General features: G+C 44.2%; 1 protein-coding gene across 18 annotated transcripts in view; it reads right to left on the minus strand.

Moving 5' to 3' along the window:
- The window catches only part of TENM4 (teneurin transmembrane protein 4), a 791,957-nt gene that overhangs the window by 651,499 nt on the left and 118,348 nt on the right, over positions 1-22,110 (minus strand). For all 18 annotated transcript variants that reach the window (XM_065528783.1, XM_074014900.1, XM_065528781.1 and 15 more), the window contains exon 2: positions 99-154. The gene's annotated coding sequence lies outside the window, so the exon portion shown is untranslated. The remainder of the gene's footprint in view (positions 1-98; positions 155-22,110) is intronic.

A 22,110-nucleotide genomic window follows, 5' to 3' on the forward strand; every position in this document is an offset into this window, starting at 1 on the left:
AAAAGTCACAAGCCTGGGACAATCCATCTGGCAGGGGTTAGGTCTTGCAGACTGGAAGCATATAGTGTTTTGGGTTCACTTTCAGCATCCTTACTTACCTACTGACCAAGTGTCCGAGAGATCACTAGCCTTCTCTGATTCTCAGTTTGTCCATCTGCAAAACAAGAAGACAAACACAATTAATTCCTTGAGCTCGCTGGACTAAAATGCATCACAAGTTTTATGCCTAGAATTGGTTACCAACTACCTATGATTCCAGGTAACTGGGAAAACTGAGTGGTCAGGCGCTGCAAAATAACTAAAACATGAAGTGCAATAATAAATTAAGCATGATAATGAATAGTTATGTGTCAAGCAGGACACTCGCTGATGGTGCCCAACTCTCAGCGCAGAAAATTCAGCCTTCCAGTCATTTGGGCACTTTTTACTTTTCATAGATGTCAAAATATAAAAGACCATTAAAAATACCAGGAGAAATAAAGCAAAGAAAAGGGCCACAATCTCGACACATTCACTTCCAACAATTTGGGCTATTTTTTTTTTCTTCCTTCTATACATAGAGTTTATCATTTTTCAGAGCAGAGGTTATCAAGATATACTATATTAAAAAGCACCATGCCAATCATGATTTTCCTCTCTTGCCACCTGTGTTAGGCCATGACCATTGACCATTGCCCTTATTAACTCATTTTCCTTCCCATCCTTTTCATCAGTTTCCCCAAGGCCTTTCCAGGTGTGTGGTCAGGTCTCTGACAGGCACTGTCCATACCTGAGCCCAGAACAGTGAGAAGCAAGCAATCTGTTGGAGTCCTCGAACTGGCCTTTCCCTAGTCTAAGTTCAGTTGCTTCATTTGAAAAATAGGGAACCTGGACCGGCTGGTCACAGATACCCTTTTTAACTTGAAAAAGCAAGGCTAAGGAAAAGAGAAGGAAATTCATATATTTGAGTCCCTACTATGTGACAGCTATTGAGCTAATAATACCTACAGATATGATTTCATGACCCTTATAACTATCCTGGGAGATTTTATAGGCAAGAAAACTGCAGCTCAGCAAGGCTCAGCAAGCCGTCTAAGGCCGGATGCTGTAATTTTGGTACCCCATTCATATTTTTGCCGTATCCATGTGTCACCTCTACTATCATTTACTAATTTTCCCAAATCAATTAATATTTTTTCTTAACTATATTTTTAAGTAATTTTCAAAAAATATTTCTGCAGCTCTATTTCTGCCCTTTTTCTCCTATGAACAGCAACCTTGTGACTAAGACAAGTTCTGTAATTACAAAATGGTTGCTGCAGCATGAAGGAATTTGTCATTGAAACCATTCGAACAATAGGAAGTCATAGGTGTGAGGTGCTGTGTGTATATATATAGATACACACACACACACACACACAATTTATTAAAATAAGTTTTGGAGTTGAAAATGCTCATCCATGTACTATGCGAACTCCCAGTGGTGCCCCTGCTACACTTTGGGGAGCTGTTCTGAAGTCCTTCAATGCACTGTGACTTCAGAACTGAAGTCTTTCATCTTTCAAAGCTGAAATCGTAAAAATGCCTAATACTTAGTCTATGTCAAGAAAGTCACCAGGGTCACACAGCTAGTAACTGAAGGAGCCGGGACCAGGCCTCTGCTTGCCTGCTTCTAACCCATCCCAGTGCCCCAGGAGCACACTCAGCTTCCGTCCCCCTCCTCAGACCCCAGATATGCAATTCTGTGCCATATGGCCACCAATTAAGTTGTTTTCAAATCCAGGCAGGGTCATCCTGTTTTGTTATGTTGTCCTCAGCTTTTCCATAAAGTGACTAGATTATATCGATACTTATTTACATTCCCAAAAGGGCGCTTTAGTATAAAGCTGCATCATTTCTAAAACCATGTTTTGAAAATATGAACTGAAAGTGATTCTTTCTTCAATGATCCAAAATAGTAACTGAGGAAATAGAAAAGGCTGATAACCTAATACCCAGGAATGCCATTGCCACTTCAAATGAGTATAAAATCCCAAGCCAGTGAGGGGAAGTGGGAGAAAGTGACAAAGCGACTGTACTGGACACTGATCGAAGCTGTTGTCTAGTGTCTTTTTAAAGCTCTAAGCTTCCATTTCCTGTCATCTGGTTTTAAATTAATTGGCATGAATTTTTTATGACCAGAGAGCAAACAGGTTGAACGTCCCATAGAACTGGGTTGGGCTTGCTTTCTGCTGAGCTGCCCATTTCTGCACTGAATATGAGCTACAAACTGTGCAGAAACAGGAACACAAACAGACCCCCCTATTCATTCTCTGTCCAATGACACCTCTTCCAGGAAGCCTTCTCCCACCAACCAGAGTCAGAATTAGTCCCCCTCCTCTGGCTTCCCTCACAGCAACGCTTATTACAGACTCTGTTACACTGCAGTCATGCATTGTTTTCTTTTTTTAAAAAAGTATTTTCTTTCTGGCTATTTACTAAATACAATAAAAACTCAACACCGTCAATATGATTTCAGATATAATTCCTTTTAAGCCTTTTTGTATGAATACTTACACACACAGACATCCACACAATGTACATTCAGATGTTTTACAAACTGAGATCATACCATACAAGCTAATTTTAATCTATCTTTAATTTAGTAAAATAGCATGCTTTTCAATGGTTACATAGATTTATAATTAATATGCTACTGATGGACATAGTGTTGTTTCTAATTTTTCACTAGTGTAAATACTCTAATATCTTTGTACATATTTCTTGTAGGGTTGTTTGATTATATGCTTCTACTGTATTGCTTAACATTTAAAAAAATTATAGCTGCTCCTCACCTAAATGTATCATTTGTCATTTTTACCAGCAGTATATGAACATGCCAATTCCTCTCGCTCTCATAAATATTAGGCATTAGCATACTTTAAAACATCTCTATTGATGCGATAGGTAAATGGTACCTAATTATTTTAATCTGCCTCTCTTGAATATCAGTTAAACATCTTTCTCTTGGTTTCTTGTTCATCACACTTCTTCTTTGGGAATTGCATGTTCACTGTGCTTTACTCATTGTGGGTGTTAGTCTCTCTTTGGTTGCTACATGAGAGTTTGCTATTTGTCTTTTACCCTGATGATTTTGTAGCTTGCTTCCAGTATGTCTAATCACAGTAAAGGGTACCAACATCTACTAGTTGTTCCCACCAGAATTCTGGGTACCTATTTTGACACCCCCCAGCATGTCACTACTCACAGCCTATCAGTCACCAAATCCTATCAGTTCTACCTCCTAAATACACCTTAATTTGGCTCCTTTCCCTCCTTCTCCAGCACCACACCCTCATTCATGATACCATCATCTCCCTAGGGGACTTCCGCAGTGGCCTCCCACTAGTCTCCCACATCTTCTACTCCAATTTTCTCACCACCTCAAGCCAGAAGGATTTTTTTAATGCAAATTGGGTTATATTTTCTGCCTAAAACTTTCTGACAGTTTCCTATTCTACTGAAGATAAAATCCAAAGTCCTTCATGTGTTCCTGTGCCTCACAAGGCTGCTTCCAGAACCTGGCTGCTGTACTGCTCAGGTATTGCAGATACATCCATCTGCCCCACAGTCTCTGTAACTGAGCCAACTGGCCCCCGTTCAGGCTTGCAAATGGATCAAGACCCTTGGTGCTGCTCCCTCGGGCTGAAAGGTTGTTTGCTCTCCTCTCTGCCTGGCTGACCCAAATGAACCCTTCAGGCTTCTCAACTCCAATGCCGTCTCCTCTGAGAAGCCCTGAACCCCCAAGTTAAATAAGCCCCTCTGATTATTTGCTAGGATTTCCTTTGCAGCACATCTCACAATTGTATTTAAGCACTGTTTGGCATGGTTGGCTTAATGAGAACCAGGCTGTACGCTCTATGAATGACATGGTTTGAATCTGTGTCCCCACCCAAATCTCATGTCAAATTGTAATCCCCAATGCCACAGGCAGGGCCTAGTGAAAGGTGATTGGATCATGGGGTGGATTCTCATGAATGGTTTAGTACTATCCTCTTAGTACTGTCTTCTTGATGATGAGTTCTCTTGGCATCACCCCCCATGCTCCCTCTTCCTCCTGCTCCAGCCATGTGAAGTATCGGCTTCCCCTTTGCCTTCTGCCATGATGGTAAGTTTCCTGAGGTCTCCCCAGAAGCCCAGCAGATGCGAGAACAGACTAATACAATCAGGACAGAGACTTGATCTCTCTTGTCTACCACTGTCTATGCAGAATTTAGCATGGTACTTAGCACATACTAGGCACTCATTGAATACTTGCTGGATTACTTTCTTTAAAAATATTTTTTAAAAATATTTAAATAACCTATCTATTTCAAGGATCAAGCAATTACCTCTAGGTTTTCACAGAAGTTAACACAGGTCTTCATACAGAAAGCAGCTCCAGTGACAAACCAGTCCTGTCTTCAAATGTGCAGGGTCTAATTTAAGGGTCTATTCATGAAGGACTGTTCCATTTCTCTCCACGTACAAAATTCAAAGCCCTGGCTTGGGCAGCCACAAGAACACTATGGTGAACATATCTGAAAAAGTCCATGTCTCATGCTTTTCTCCAGCTCCTTCCTCTCTCCACCCTATGTTTTGCCTCTATTCAATGAATGCCTTATCTTAAATGGACTTAATTTCAAATTATATATTATATCTAATATAGTATACCAAATTATATCTAATTCACTGCCTTCTCTCCCAACATTTTAAAACCAATTTACATTACTAGCATGATTGACTTGATGGTTCTCTATAGATCAATACCTATATTTATGAATATTAAGTTACTTTCTTGAATTAATTGTTGGTCAGAGAGGCTCAGTACTTCCCTAACGACATCTCTTCCCTGCTCCCTGAGTCTACCTTGTACTCAATTCAGCATTTGGTTCACTGAACTAACTGAAATTGTACTTCCCCACTTTCCTGTAGGGTCTCCAGGTTGTAAGTCAGAGATCGGGCTGTGGTGCAGAGCACCATTTCTTCTCAAGCTCACCACAAAGTACCTTGGGCATAATGATCAGTTGCACGTAAGGTGTTGATGCCCTCACTTTGGTCATCTTAGGCCACTAACATACTAGTGCAAGGAGTAGAAGGAGGCCAGAAGGTCAGAGATTTACTGGGGCCTATTATGTAGGGCTTAGGAACTCACTCATGCCAAGGAGGCACAGGATAAGAATAAAAGCTCATTTCCTGCCCAGGAAGAAATTGGGTTTTAGCTGGGAAGACAAGACCAAGATGCAGTAAATAGTCTTGGCCTTGACTGTGTCTGAAGGCTCCTCTCTTCAAGATTCTGCTTCAAGAATCTACTTCAAGATTCCTTTTATTTAAGCATCACTCTATATAGAGTGTCCTTCTTCAGCTAAAGATCCCAGGAAGAGGAACTGGAATAACTGGTGAGGTCCACTAGGTCTTTGTTAAATGTTGCATTGGCTCTGGAATCAGAGTTTGGATTTGACCCCTGGTTCTATTTCCTCCTCTCTGGGTGACCTTGGGTGGCATATTTAACCTCCCTAAGTCTCTCTGTTTTCATTTGAAATGTGGGGATAGTAAAAGTACCTACCCCTGGGTTGCTGCAGTACTTATATGTCTATGACCTAGCAAAGGCTCAACGAATGTTGGTGAATATTATTCTAATTGCTAGACTGTGATAATCCTAGTTAACAATAAGGTATTTACTGTGTACCAGACATTGTCCTAAGCACTTTACAATATTTTAACTCATTTAACCCTTATAAATAATTCTGTGAGTTAAGTACTACTATTTGCCTCATTTTATAGATAGAAACTGGGGTAGTGAGAGGCTAACAAAATTGCCTGAAGTCACAAAATAAATGTTGGAGCCAGGATTTTGAACCCAGGCAGTCTGGCTCCAGAAGTCATGCTCTAAACCATTAGACTATTAATCATAAGAATAATTATATAATGACTTACTATAATTTTTAGTTACTAATAATCACTATTCATTGTTATTAATGATGGGTGGCTGGCCCACTCATATAGGTCCCCAGGCAGCTGGGGTGATTGGGATGGGGTTTGGGTTGGTAGGGTGTTTGGAAGATATCCAAGCTCACTGAAGTTCAAGAGTCTTCCAGTTCCAGGCAGGAACCAAGGATATGAATAGAAAACCAGGGCAGAAGGCCAGTTCTGTGTGTTGGGCTAATATGGTAGGAGTGGGAATGGAAAATGAGATGGCCTGGTAAGCCCTGGGTACTTTGGGAAAAGGGTTGGAAGAAGGACACCTGAACTTCCAGGCTTCACCTACCAGCAGGGCTGAGGCTTCCACTTGGTGTCTCACTGTATCAAGGCGGACTCTAGGGCTAAGTGGGTCACAACTTGCAAGGGAAAGGTCCCAGTAACTTAGCAAAGAAGGGCTAGAGAAGGTGCAAGCTAATGTCTTCTTTCTGGAAGTCTCTGCTGTCCCTGCTCACAAAGTCCCAAGAATCCTGAGGCTCAGAGATGCTTCTTGAGCTGGAAGTATCTACTCTTGAGATGCGAAAGGCAATTTCAGGAAATTCTGTTGATTTAAGCTGAGTTGCTTGCACTGCCACTGGATGTCTGAGTAAAGATGTGTTCTCCTCCAGGGACCATGGTCTGTCAATTCCAGTGTTATCATTCATTGTCGGGGCTTGGATATTCCCCCCGGACATCCACTGCTGATCAGATCCTTGAAACATGCTCACTTTGGTTTTCTTTAGAGTCAAAGATTTTGTCCTTTCTCCCTCCCTCTTGTTTAGGTACCATTTTTGAGACCAGTCTTGGTGGTGTGAAGCAATTTAGGATGAGAACATTGTACTGCAGCCACAGGACCTCAGCCTCAACAACCTACCAACCTACTAACCTACCATGGCTTAGTGGGGCCAAGAGTGAAATCCTAATGTATTAACTGGCCTCGAAAGACCAGCTGCATCCTCCTCTGGGTGCTCTCATCACAGCTGCCTCCCCTGCAGGTGCTCCCCAGCTGAGGACACTCTGCATCAACTTCCTCTCAGAGTGAGATCATTTTCTGTGTTGTGCAACAGAAATAACAGATTTTCTTATTTACCTAAAAACATGGAAAGTCTAAGAACAATCTAAGAGGTTGCCTCATACTGTCATTTCTTTTCAACCAGGCCCACAGAACCACGTGAGAGAGATTTTTAATAGAAAAACAAAAACAAGGAAGTCAGCTCTTCTTGAAAGATCAACTTATCCACTCAGCAACTTTCTACTCACCCTCTTGCATTTAATAAGCAATGCTGGTTGCTTACTCTGAACATCAGACTCAGATTGCAATTGGTGGCTGGGAAGAGTGAAAAGAGCATGGGCCTGATCCATGTTCAAATCCCAGTTCTGACTCATGGAAGTTTTGTGACATTGAGAGAGTTACTTAACTCCTCTGAGCATCAGCTTCTTTATCTGCAAAGTGAAGATCTTTATCCCAGCCTTTCAGAGCTGGTGAGAGAATTGGCATTTCTCAAACATTGAGTTGAGGCCTTCAAGTCAGTCCTTAAGAATATTCACTGCTTTTACCATGTCTACTACCAATCATGGTTAATAAGACATGCTCACTGCACTAAAAAGGTCCAAAATGTTACTGGTGGATGGGAAGCCTGTTATCTATAGTGGGATCCAGTGAGGAAGAGGTCAACTCTACTGGGATGGAATGGGCAAGAGAGACTTCAAGGGAGACTCATGAGCACAATCTTTTCAAAACGAAAGGTCTGTGGCAACAGGCATAAAATGTGGATACACCCTGAGAAGCACAAGCTTTAGAAGGAGATGCAGAACCTCTGATCGAGCACAGGGACTACAAAGGGCTCAGGGGCCAGCTTCTAGCAATGCGGTCATCCACCAAAGGCTTTTAAGCTGGGCAAAGAGAAGGCCAGATTTGTCCTTGAGATAATCACTCTGGCTGCTTTCAAGACAGACTAGAGGGATGAGGCTGGGAGGGAGGCTGGAACAAATAAAGCTGCAGAGCCAAGGCTGATCTAGGTCCAAGGAAAGGGTCCCTAACTTCATTTGTGAAGCCACTGGTCACCCTTGCCAGCTTCTTCTAGCAGCCTGGCTACAGCAGCCCAGTTCCTGAAGGCTGTGGACCTGGCTGCCTCAGAGCTGACCTGTGGAGGCTCCTTTCAGGCACCAACTGCAAAACCATCCACCCGAACTGTTCCTCTCTGACTCTGCTGGCGCAGGGGCTCCTCTGCTTTAGGCCCTCTGATCCCTGCACCACTCGAGTCTGGAGCCATGGACGGGGTGATTGAGCTGCTGCCCTAGCCTGTACCAGTCCAGTTAATTCAATTCCATGCAGTTAAATGATGTTTATGTGTGGATCCAATGCTCAGCTTTGAGGGTCACATGAGACTGTAAGAGACAAGGCACACGAGGTTTATAGTAAAGGAGACACAGCTGTTCTGTAACCCAAAGCTGAGTGTTGGAATGTGCTCAAGAGAGGGCCGAGTGACAGTGCTCTACTCAGGGATATGGGAGACAGGGCCAGGGACCCTCCTTGGCAGCATCAGAAAAGCTTTTTGGAAGAGGAGCGCACTTGCCTGGGCCTGGAGACTAAGAAGGCCCTTGGTAGTCAAAGGATGAGAAAGGGGCCTTTAGGCTGAGGGAAGCCGTGTGGGGAAAGTGCTGTTGCCTGTAGTGGCTAGACCACAGGAAGGAAAGGAGGTGACAGAAGACCAGGGCAAGATAGGTGGGCTGAGGTCATGCTGGGAGGGGTCTGAGGTCCCTTTCTACTTTCTTCCCTAAGGCAAGAAATGGTCACATAAGGAGAAAGACATTAATTTTCATTCAGTACCTACTATGCCCCTGGTAGTGTGCATTAGATGAACCCTACATGTACACATATAGTCTGCATTTTATAACTATCCTCAGAAGCAGATATTATCACCATGCCCATTTACAACCAAAGAAACCAAGGCTTAGAGGGATTATGTAGCCTACCCAAGGCCACTGAAGCAGAAATGGAACTCAAATATATGTATTCCAGCCCAATGATGCCCACTCTGTATAATACCAACTCCCTAAATGATGGAGGCAGATGTATGTCCTTCATTCAAACAGCCAAGAAAACCTAGACTCATCATCACCACCACTGCTGCCATAGTTATGGACTCCAAATTTTATTTCGTAAGGGAGGAAACGTACCAGATGTGCCTCTTTGTAACAGGATCTTTTAAGATTCCCGAGGATATATGTTTAATTAAAATCAACCACTGTCAGATCACCTGTGCTCACTGACGGCTTACAATGTGCAAGGTGCTTCCACTCCATGCTCATAGTAACCATCACAACAACCCTATACAGTTGGTTTTACTCCCAAAGTTTTATAACTGAGGACACGGCGGCAATGAGATTTGCCCCAGTTGCACAGAGTGGCAGTGGGTACGAGAAGTACGTGTTGTGGTGCTTGAGCCCACCTGTTCACCTCAAACTCAGAGGGCCAACAACCCAATCCTCACATTTTCTCTCCGAAGGGTCCTCTTCTGCTGATCCCCATCTCAATAAGTGATGCCACCTTCCACCAGCTGCATAAGCTAGAAACCTAGGTCACTCCTGACATCCCTCTCTCCTGCACTGAACCCCCCAGATCTAAGCCATCGTTGAGTCCTGCTGGTTCTAACTCCTCAGTCTCTCCCGATTCTGTCCACTTCTCATCATCTCTGTTTCTACTACCCTATTCAAGTCACAGTCATCTCTCACCTGAGCTTCCACAATGGCCTCCCAACCAGTCTCCCTGCACTCGTCCTCATAGAAGACGTGACCCCAGCCCTGGTGATGGGCCCCAGCATGGCTCAGCCCCTCTCAGAAGCCTCGTTTCCTTTTGCTCTGCCATTCTTTCCTTTCCTCAAACACTCCATTTTGTGTGACCCTAGGCTTTTTGCTCTCTGTGTCTCAGCTGCCTTCTCTGCAAAACAACAAGAATTGACCAGGCCCCCGAGATCCGAGATTCCCCACCAAGGATCTGCAGGATGGGGAGGACGAAAACTGAGAGGATATGGAGCCCTAGAGATCCGAGCAGCACCGTGCCCTCCCACACAGGAGAACTCAACTTGGAGCCAAGGCCGGTGGGAGGGCAGGAGCCTGCACTGCCTCTCCTCCCACCCCATCCCGGGCTTCTCAGACAGCTTCAGCCACTGACAATTAGGAGATGTTGATCTGATGTAACTGAAGGCCAACCAGGCTGCACAGGGCCCAGGGAATTGCCTTAGAAGCTGCTACTGGTGAGAAGGTGGCTCAGGCTGGGTGGAGGGGCCCAAGGCAGAGCTTGGCACTGAATGAGGGGCCTCGGGCCTAATCATCAAGGAGTCTGGAGTCCCAGGAGTTCGGGCAGCCTGGAGATCAAGGGCCTTCACCTTTTTGTCCCATGGACCTCTTTGAAACTTGTAAACCCCTTCTCAGAAAAATGTTTCTAAATTCGTAAAATGAAAATAAGATTACAAAGAAAACCAATTATATTTAAATAGCTATCAAAATGTTAAAATGAGAAATTTGTGAGACAGTTAGATTTTTCTTCCTTTTTCAGTCATAACAAGATCTAACGGTAGGTCTAATAACTATCATAACCTTGAGGTAGTGATGAGTGTAAGTGATATTTTGAGGTATCTGCAACAACTATAATGGGATACAAAAATATCTGATTCCTCCTGGTAACAAAGTCCCAGAGATTGCTAATGCTATTGTGTTTTATTACCCATATTCACAGCGGCAGAAAATGCTAACTTTCAGTTATTTTTTCCCAGCCACATGCTCACATTACCAACTTCTAATTTAGGGCAGTGACCTCACTTTACAGAAGAGGAAAACTGGAGCTCCCAAAGGGGCAGGGGCTTGCACAGGGCTACACGGCACGTTAGAGTTAACTCAAGGCTAGCACAGGCGCCTGCTGCCCCCCAGGCCACACCACCCACTCTGCAGAGCCACCTCCCAAGTGCGAGACCCACAGAACAATCATTTCACTTCTCTGGGCCTTGGTTTCCTCACCTGTAAAATGGGAATAACCACACCCACTTCTGCAAGCTGCTGTGAGGACGGAATGAGAAAAGAAGCAGGAAAGGGCCTTGTTACCTGGACAGTGCTCTATAGTTGGGTATATATCAGTAGCAGGCAAGTAATTACTATGCACTATCTGATGAGAAACCAAAGGATATGAAGCTCAGTGTGGCAAAGAGGAATGCCTATGGAAGCAAGACAATAAGGAGGGATGGGGACTATGGTAAACTCTAGAACTCATGCTCTTCTGAAAAGGGGAGCATCCACTTACTGCCAGTGGAGGATGGCGAGCCTAGTGTTAACAAATCTGACTTTCTAAGAGATGGTAGAAGTCCACATGTTTGGTAAAATGTCATTGTTTTTATATTCAATTCTTTGATATTAAAAACAGAATGTGAGTCCCAAAACATCTATATGCTGTCAGGTTGCAGCCCCTTGCGTTTACAGCGAATTTCATTGCCTTGGGAAGGAAAAGATGAAGCGGGTCAGTGTTCTTCCCATAAAGGCCAAGAGGGTCCTCATCCCATCCTGGCCGTGGAGGTTAGAGGGGGCCCGTACACGGTGAGCATTCTTGTGATGGCCACCAAGGCCTCCCAGACAAGAAAGTTAGCTACACATTTGTGTTCCAGCCCTTGGCTTCTGGGAGGCTGCCTGGTTTTATTAATAACCCTGGACGGTGCTCATAGCACATCAAGGTAAACAGAGACATTTCCAGGGTGTGCACTGTAGGCAATTCTAACAGATGAAGAAGAAGCAGGTTTCCAAATATAAATAGGAAGATAAGATAAGCAGGCAGAGATCCAAGTCAGCTTCATACTGAGTTGCAGGCTGTGAGCCATAGACTTAGAGAATCGTGGCTCACTGGGGCTGGAAGGGGCCCTCATTTGGAGGATAGAGAAACAGGCCCAGAGAAAAGAAAAGACTTCCCAAGGGTTACATTCATTAGATACTCCTGATTTCTTATAGCAGCGGTTTTCTCATCTAAAGACTCTCACAAATCCACTCACAGTTTCCAGAATGTGTTATCCTCTCCCCAGCCCAGTGTTGCTGCCCATGCTGTTACCTCCATCTCTGGCCATCTCAGACTTGACCATCAAGATCAGCTGGGTCTGCCTGTGGGAGCCTGTCCTGACCCCTCCAGGCAGGGGTGGATGTGGTGCTGCTCAGCACCTCAGTCCCTGTGTCTCTGGCTCCCACAACACATGCCACATGGAATTACCACTGTCGGTGTGTCTGCCAGTCCCAAAGCCCTGAGGCAGGGTCCTGCCTTAGCCAGTTCAGTCTACCCAGGACCCAGCTCAGACCCTGGCACAAAGGAGGTGCTCTAGAAACAGACGCCAAATGAAACGGAGGCCAAATAAAATAGAGAACAATGCCTGATGTCAGTTCCCTCTCTCAGTGGCATAAGGAGGTTGCAAGTAAAGACTGCCATGGAATAGCTCACCAGATACCATCTTGATATAAAGTTAACATGCCAGATGGTCCCAAGTCTAAGATTATAAGACTTTGGCCCATTATATCAAAGTCCAGCGAAAACTCTGATAAGGATGATATCTATCTTGTGAATAAAAGAGAGCGGCAAAATAAGTTGTTTTGGGGGTCCAATAGGTGCCAGCCTCTAGCCTGAATACGCACTTATATGGCCTCCCTGAATTCCCTAGCTTCTGAAGAAGATATGATATGTCTATTTTACAGGTGCCTGAATAACACCCATGGCCAGAAGGACAGAAGAGAAGGCAGGACTGAATCTAAGCCACACAACTCCAATGTTCTTTCCATTCAATCAAAGTTGCCCCTGTAGTTAACAATGGGCAGCTTTCATCCTGTTCTAGACCATGGCTTGTCTCAGGCATGGAGTGGCTGAGGCAGGGGAGCTTTGAATAAATTATTTCCCCATCCCCCTCACTCCAAGTCCTGTTTTTCCAGCCCTGCCATTTACACAGATCGGGGGCTTGGGAAGAGGAGATGATTATGGTGGCTGTCTGCTGCTTTCTAGGAAAAGAAACAAAAGCAAAAACAGAAGCCTGAAGCCCCCACTCACCACAGCCACTGATTGGGTAGGAGAGGGTTCTGTTCAGCCATTTAAAAAAAATAAATTATTGGCCGGGCGCCGTGGCTCAAGCCTGTAATCCCAGCACTTTGGGAGGCCGAGACGGGCGGATCACGAGGTCAGGAGATCGAGACCATCCTGGCTAACACGGTGAAACCCCGTCTCTACTAAAAAATACAAAAAACCAGCTGGGCGTGGTGGTGGGCGCCTGTAGTCCCAGCTACTCGGGAGGCTGAGGCAGGAGAATGGTGTAAACCCGGGAGGCGGAGCTTGCAGTGAGCTGAGATCCCGTCACTGTACTCCGTCTCAAAAAATAAATAAATAAATAAATAAATAAATTATTATTATTTAAACATTATTTACATTTCTGTGCTATCCCTAGAAAACTTTGGTTTAGAGAGTGCCTCCTTGGAGATGGAAGTCTTCAGGTTAATTCATTCCTTCATCAGCCTAATACTAATGATTCAAATAGCAGTAAGACGGGACAAGACGGGTTTTGTGAATGTCATGGCTAACACAATGGAAATCATTCTGATTGCTCAGAGTGTACATAGGGCATTTCTAGCTTCCTTTTTTTTTTTTTTTTTTTGAGACAAAGTCTGGCTCTGTCGCCCAGGCTGGAGTGCAGTGGCGCGATCTCGGCTCACTGCAACCTCCGCCTCCCAGGTTCACACCATTCTCCTGCCTCAGCCTCCCAAGTAGCTGGGACTACAGGCCGCCATCACGCCAGGCTAACTTTTTTGCGTTTTTAGTAGAGACGGGGTTTCACCGTGTTCGCCAGGATGGTCTCGATCTCCTGACCCTGTGATCCGCCCGCCTCGGCCTCCCAAAGTGCTGGGATTATAGGCGTGAGCCACCGCGCCCAGCCTTCTAGCTTCTGACTGGACAAAATCCTGCATCCAACAATGATTAGTACGCTGAATTGCCTTGTATCCTCAATGGATGAGGCAGAGGCTTGGAGTCAGAGAGAATGAAGTCTCCAACCCACCTAACCTCTCTGACCCTTGGTTTCTGTGCCTATGCCTCCCAAGGTTTCTGCGATGACAGTGATGCAGGTCAGGTAGCCAGCACAGAGTCTGCCCATTAAATGCTGGTCTCCCTGGTTCCTTGTGGCTGTCACCTCAGAGCCATTGGAGACTGAGTGCTGGGGGCAGCTGGGGCACAGAGGGGAACAGATGTGCTATTTGTTTCCTCAGGCTTTGCCTCCATCGTACTTTGTGAATCCTACTTTGCAGATTGGGCTGATGTTTTACAAGCCCACAATATACAGTTTTTTATGAGCCCATAAAAATCTTCAAAGTGAAATCAAATTTATATGCTTCTTTCTGGCTTACGGACTAAAAGCCCAGCCCTTGAGCTTAACCTCCGTGACTCCTGCGAACCTCCTTCCTAGTGTGTACATGGTGGCCTCCATGCACATCTGCTCATCCTTCTCTAGACAGGTTCTGCCCATCCCTGCCTCTGCACCTTTGCTCATGCTGTTCTTCTTTTGTAGCAATCCAAACCCTTCCAGGTTCTACCCCCACCCACCTGTGTGAAGCGCTGCCCTGCAACTTAAGCTCTTACAGCCTCTCCCTTCTTGGAATTCCATAATGTTCAGATAAGTGGCCATCATTTTTATTTTCTTTTTCCCTGGGATGGTTTTATTTGCTGCAGGGTCCTGAACAAGTCTCTGAACCATTCAAGGCCTACACACACTCACAAGAAGAAGAGCCTCCAAGCAGGGCTGGTGCAGACCCTCACCCTGCTATCTTCTTGTGAGGAATTCCTCCCAGCCTTCAAAACCCACAGGAAGTGCTCCCTCCTCCAGGAGGCTTCCCTATTAAGCTGTCCTTGTTCTCTCCCATCTACAGCTCCCCACAGGCTCCATCTGAATCATTCTCAGAGGACATATCACTTCCTGCCACTTAGAGTAGTCATTTATGTGGCTTACCCCTCAACACTGTGAGCCCAGGAGAGAACAGACCATGTCTACTCACTGCCATGGCCCTGGCATCCAGCAAAGGGCTTGACATAAGTGGGATTTCAGTAAATAATTGCCCAATTCATAAAAATAATTGCAGAAGAAAGCAGGTATATAATCCTTACTATGTACCAGGCATTATTGCAAATGCTTTGCATGCATTGGCTTACTTAATACCTTAAATATATTAGCATATTTAAGGTGCACAGCCTCCCTATGAAAGTATGTCCTGTAATGATTTCCATTTTTCAGATGAAGAAACCAAGTCACAGAGAGGTCAGATGACACACTCAAGGTTGAGCAAGTGACAGAGCTTCTGCTTGAATCCAGACCATGTTGTTCTAGCAACTGTGTTCTTAACCACTGAGCAATAAATACCACCTCTGAATTCATTCACCTTTATCGCCTCAGTGCCTAGCAAAGAACCAGGCAGCTAGCAAGCACTCAATTAGCATGTGTTCCCAACACTTCTTTTTTTTTTTTTTTTTTTTTTTTTTTTTTTTTTTTTTTTTTTTGAGACGGAGTCTCGCTCTGTCGCCCAGGCTGGAGTGCAGTGGCCGGATCTCAGCTCACTGCAAGCTCCGCCTCCCGGGTTCACGCCATTCTCCTGCCTCAGCCTCCCAAGTAGCTGGGACTACAGGCGCCTGCCACCGCGCCCGGCTAGTTTTTTGTATTTTTTAGTAGAGACGGGGTTTCACCGTGTTAGCCAGGATGGTCTCGATCTCCTGACCTCGTGATCCACCCATCTCGGCCTCCCAAAGTGCTGGGATTACAGGCTTGAGCCACCGCGCCCGGCCCCCAACACTTCTTGGTTGGAAAGCTGCCACCAGTCGTGGTGAGATGCAAGATGGGATGGGCACCTGCAGAGTGGATCCAACCCCTGCCAAGCCTACCACTAGCATATTCTGAAGTGGGCTGTTCCTTTCTCTTAATGAGATGCACAACTCCACTCCACAGAGCCTTCCCTGCCAGGGCAAGCTACTCACTCCATTCTTAGTAGTAAGCTGACATGGGAAGGCTGTGTGCTTTGTTTCCATCAGGACTGGCTGCCCACCTAATTCTACATTCATTAAGGCTTCCAGGAAACCCCATTCCTAGTCACTGTCAGAAATAATCAGCTTGTGTGTCTGGTGATGCTCCCTGACCCAAATACAGAAGGCAAGGAAGTAGATCTTGCATCATACTTATCTGACTTCAGTTGTTTTTATTAGTCTAAGACCCATTTTCATGCATGCAATATTCACTTTTCCTCAGATTACAAAATGGAAGGGGGTTTCTAGTGTTTGAGAATGCTATTCCAAAGCCAAGTGAAATTAATCCTTTTGCTTATTTATTCCCAGACCTTGTGCAAAGGGAGCAGGGCTGCAGAAAAGGACAACTCCAGCAAGTGAGGGTTCTGAAGATTCTGATCCAAGTCTCCCCAACAAAACATGCCAAAATACATGCACCAGACTCTCCTTTCCTGCCAAAATACACCCCAGGTCATGCTCTCCGAAAGGATAATCCTTTGCTAAATCCTACACAATCATTTCCAATGTTTGCTGGTAATGGACACCAGAAAGCTAGTGAACTTTCCTTAGCTCTAAACACGCTTGCTAATAACTCTTTCATGAAAGAGCCCCATTCCTGCTGATTTCAAGGCTCTGGAAATCAGATTCCTAACAAATTTCCTTTGACTTTGTTTCACATAATCCTGCTTCTGTGTGCTTTATACTCTTCTCCAAGTGTGTTGGGTCCCAGCGGGCCATTGTCCTCCATGAATGATGGCTTCAGGCTCAACAAATGGCCTCCATCTATCATCACCGAGCTCCAGCGGCGACAACAGAGGCTCTTCTGTTTCCCTCCGCAAGCAGGCAGAGTAATGGCCCTGCCTCGGACTCATCTCCCCACTGTCTTGGGAGAGATACCAAGATTGCTGGAGTTCTGGGGAGGGGAGTAAAGGCAGGGCCATTTCCAGTTTCGATGTGAAACCCTTCTGGTCTGTGGAGACTCCATTTATGTTCTCTTCTCCCCGGTGGCCAATCCTTTCTCCCATCCATCCTCTGCTCTGCAGTCCAAGCCTTTTTTCTAAACCCATCATCCATCTCCCTATTGAGCTCTGAGAATCTAATGAGATAATCATGTTTGCAAGTACAGAATGTGCAGAGCTGTTAAGGAGGACTGCATTTGCAGTCAGGAAGGCCTGGGTTCAAATCCAGCTCAGCCACTTTCAGAATGTGTGACCTTGCAAGAGCTACTTAGCCTCTCTAAGTCTCAATTTTCTCATCTGAAAAGTAGGAATGATAATGCCTGCCTCGTGATGTCACCATGAAACTCAAGTGAATAATAAAGGCAATGGATACTGATCACTAAGCATAGTGCCTTGCAAATAGAAGGCACTTAACTGGGGCTGCTGTATGTATGCTATAACAATATTAATAAGAATTTTATGTCTTCCCTGCAACTCTAGAAAAATGGATGGTGGAGATAAATGAATTGAGTTTACCTGTGGTGTTGAGTGTCGCTGACCAGAAGTTGGGGTGAGGAAGCCTGGTGGTGCCAGTTCCAACCAGTTCCAGCATAACCCAGGATCTAGTGCAGACCCCAACAGGGAAAAATAAGATCTACCTCACAGTTCTGTTGTGAGTACTCATGTGGTTATGCAGATAAATGTCAGTCTTTAGTTGCTGGCATACAAGAGGTGCTACAGAAAGTTTGGCTAGTTACTTATTATTAGTTACTTATTTGTTAGATGCTTTGTGGGAGTCTAGGACATTTTGCAAGGTGCTAGTCAACTTCTGGAGGAGGAAGAGGGGTAGAAAAGGGGAATAACACATAATCCATCTACTCATGGAGCTCACAGAGTAATGCAGCGATTCTCAGCCTTGGCTACACATCACAGTCACTTAGAAAACTTTAAAAAATACTGGTGCCCTGGCTCCATACCCAGACACTCTGATTTAATTGGTCTGTGATGAGGCCTGGGTTTCAGTATTTTGCAGAAGCTTCTCAGGTGATTCTAATGTGGCCAGGGCCAAGAACAGTTGGCCTATTTTTGGGAAGACATAAACACATAGATGTTTTTAATAATATATGCTTAGGGTTCTAACAGAGTTATGTACAGAGGGTGGTAGGAACACAGATGAAGGCACAGATAATGCCTTGTTGTTTAAGCTGAGTAATAGCGTGGGAGTAGGAGTTTACTAGAAAAAAGGATCTGCAAGAAGGGCAGTCTGAGTCTTTACTGCAAGGCCTCAAATAAAGGCACAGCTGCAGTGAGTCACCAGGCAGGAACTGGAGCAAACCAGGACACTCGAGAGGGAAATTAGAAGAGCTGGACTGATTCTCACGAGTAGAGCTCCCTGGAGATCCTGTACCTGTCCCCTACTCCTCAGCCGGGGCCCTGCTCCCAGAGGTTCACCACTCAAGACCAGAAGGCCACCTCTGTGTAGAAAAGAGAAAAAGGGCATTCTGCAACATCACATGGCCTCTGGAAAGTTCCTTTGCTTCCTCATCAACTGTTGCCATATGTCTTGCAGAGAGGTCAAACACAGGGTGAGGCATAGGTTTGTTGGTTGGCTGGCAATAGGGGACCAGGCACAGGTTTGCCTCCTGTCCATGGTGCTGAACAATCCCTGTGCTGGAGAACCAGGGTGCTCAAAGTGTGGTCTGTAGACACACAGCATCAGGATCCCATGGGAGCTTGTTAGAAATGCAGAATTGTGGGCCCCACCCAGGACCTACAGAATCTGAATCTGCCACTTATCAGCGTCCCCAGGTAATCTGTGTGCACACATTAAAGTCCAAGATGCACTGCTCAAAGCCAGTGTTTTGAAACTGTTTAAGTTGCATCCCCTTCATGAGCTGTGAAATTAATTTAGAACATCCAAAACAGAATTTTGAAAGAAAATAATGAAATTAAATGAAATATAACAGAAAAAAATAACAAATGTCAGAGTTCATCACACTTATTAGGTTGGTGCAAAAGTAATTGCACTTCTGCTATTACATTTAATGCATTACTTTTCCTGCCATTACTTTTAATGGCAGAAACTGCAATTACTTTTGCACCAACCTAATAGTAAGAGCAAGTATTGTTACTATATATATGAGTGTTCTAAGCAGAACCTAAAACGTATTCATTATTAGGAACTGCATTTTCAACAATGTTTGAAAGGCACTGCTTGTGTTTTCCTAATTCTGGGACACTGGTGATTTTTATCCAATATCTCTCAGGATTCTGAGACAGCAGAGGAAGCAGATAGTGGGAGAAATGAGGGTTATAGGTTGATATAAAAAGAGAATGAAAGATATAAAAAGAGATTGAGAGTTGATACAGAAAAAGAAGGAGAGAGTGGGACTGAGTCTCCAAGAGAGGTATTCACTGAGAGAACACTGGGGAAGGAAAAAAATAAACAAGGATGATTTTGACACCATTTACCAGTTACTACAAAAGAAACAACAGCCAACCATAGCTCAACGATTGAATGAATATCAAATGATGGAAGGAATATGGGTTCAGCTTGGCGAATGTAGGTATGGACAAGTGAGTCTGTGTGGGCTAACAAGCATACCCAGTTGCACAGAGAAGATTGGTTTGAGTATTAGTGTCTGCAGAGTTACTTTAAAGTGCTCTTGACTTTCTTTTTTATTTCAATGAAATTTTGTAACAATTTACACCACCCTTAGAACAAGTGTTGCAGTGAGTTTATATGTTTTGACGTGTGTTGCCCATTTCATATACTGAGAACTCCGTAGTATTTCTGATGGTTTGCTCCCCCAGCCCCAGGAGCAGTGGTAGAAGTGAAGGCAGGCAGGCAAGAGTGCCTGTGGGTTATAGGCAATAGCCCTGGTGTTTTGCTCCTCACCTCAGGCAGATTTCTTAGGTTTCTCACTGCTCACCACCAACCAAAAAGTTCAGAGGCAAAACTCTAGAGAACTTTGGAAAGAAATAAGCAGAGGTCTCTTAAAAATGCACAAAGATGCTTTGTTCGCTTCAAGGGGTGACAGAACAAAATGTCAAGAGTAGAAGTGACTCTGTGATTTTTCTTCCTTTCAGAACCGGGCAATGGGAGTTATTAACCTCTTGCCACATGTCTGTTATTTCATTTATACAACAGTGTCCTACATTTGATTCTGCCTAGGAAATTGGTGTCTAATGGAAGATGACCAAAAAAATGACTTTTAAAATAATTTTCTTCCAGGCTAGTAGTTTATAAAATACTGAGCTCAATATTCCCACGTTGGGAAATTCTGCATAGAGGGAGTGTTATGGGACAAAAAGTTTGTTAACACTCACACAGGGTTTCAGCTTCAAGTAAGACACAACTCCATGTATCCAAACGTGTGTTTGTTCTACAAATTGGCAGAATCAAGACCAGTCTATCCATAATGAGCCATGAAGTCAACTTGGACACTTCAACTTTAATTTTAATAAAAAATGACCAAGTATATCTGTAATCTATAATTTTTTTGTGAGAGGGGGGTGCAGAGAGACTATCTAATTTTTATGGCCCTATTAAGTCCCTCAAAACTCTAAGTTAGTTGTCATGATGTTTGATACAATGAGCCCAGTGGCTAACTCTTACTGGTAGTTATTATGTTCCTGGACTTTTATATCTTTATTAAATTCATTTGACAAACAATGGGGTGAGTATTACAATCCTTATTTTCAGAGATTATAAAATGAAAGGTCAGAGAGGTTTTGCGACCTGCTCAAGGTCATATGGCTTATCAGAATGCCACAAACAGAATCTGAACTGCAGCATGTCTGACCTCAAAACTCCAACCAAGTTGACCAAGAGTCAACTCATTCAACTGCCTTTCTGCCTTAGTTTCAAAAGCCCCAATGTCCCCAAATAACCTCTTTCCTATGGGCTTCTGGCTGTTTTCCCAACTTGGCTCTTTCATCTCTCCGGGTCTTGCATCTGAGTAGGCTGACATTTCCCACTGCTTTTGTCTGTCACTGAGGAATTGTCCTGTGTGGGTGGACGGTCACTCACAGAGAGGGGTCTTCTGGAAGCCAACTAGCTTTCCATGGTGGCCCAAAATGACATATGCTTCTCTATTCAGCCAATGATTGCAAGAAACAGCCTCAAAGAGGGAGAATTTCAGTAAAATTCAACTTTGAAGCTGGATTTCTTTAATATCACAATTTAAGCATTTCTGACACTGGTTGATGCTTAGAGGGAAATAGTACCCTCTGAGAAATGATGTTTTAAAAATCTTGATCTGAATACAAAGACAGTCAATTTAACACAGCAACACTTTCTCCAGGGCCTGCCGTGTTCCCCACACTGTGAACAGGGGGGATAAAAAAGGCACCAAGGCACTATCCTAAACCATGGCGTTTATTTACCAGTGAGAAAACAAACTCACTGAAAATTCTAACTAGAATTCAAGATAGGAAGAGACACATTTCCACTCAATATAATGAAGGATTTTCTTCCCATCAACATTTGTCCAAAAATGAAACAGCCAACCTTATTAATGAATTTTACCCAAAGATATGCTGGTAAATATTTGACAATCGGCTTTCCAGAGGGGGAAAAAAAGGCTTGATTTGTAGTGTTTGCTGATTTCTATGGTGTAAATCCTCCTACCATGGCTGGTTTCAAGCTACCAAAGTGACATCATTGAAGGTGGAGTTGGGAAGAGATGAGTGAAAACAGCCATCATATAGCATTTCCACCATTTACCTATTCTACACAGGTAAAATAGACATCAGTAACCTCTGGAGTAGAGTTTAATGTAGTAAAATAACCAGAAACCGGTGAGTGTCAAGTACTTAGTCCCTTTGTTTTTAACATAAGTGTGAGTTTATGCAACTTAATTTTTAATAATGGCTGTTTAATAACTAGCTCACAAAATTCCTGAAAAATTAACACTTGGTTCTTGTGAGCCAGTGTGAAGGTCTCCAAAACTCCATAGAAGAAAACTCATGTTTGGGAGAGGAAGTGGGTGATCTGAATGGATGGCTGTCATGGATGTGATTCCTTGTCTTTAAGCTGGTCTAATCCAGCCATCAGCCACAGCCATAGTTGCATTATCACTGCTGGTGGCACTTCAGGGCCAACCATGTGCCAGTGAGAGTGCTGAAAGCTTTGCCTGCATTATCTTATTTATCTTGACGAAAGCC

This window comes from Macaca fascicularis, chromosome 14 (assembly GCF_037993035.2).
Source record: "Macaca fascicularis isolate 582-1 chromosome 14, T2T-MFA8v1.1".
Lineage (NCBI taxonomy): Eukaryota > Metazoa > Chordata > Mammalia > Primates > Cercopithecidae > Macaca > Macaca fascicularis.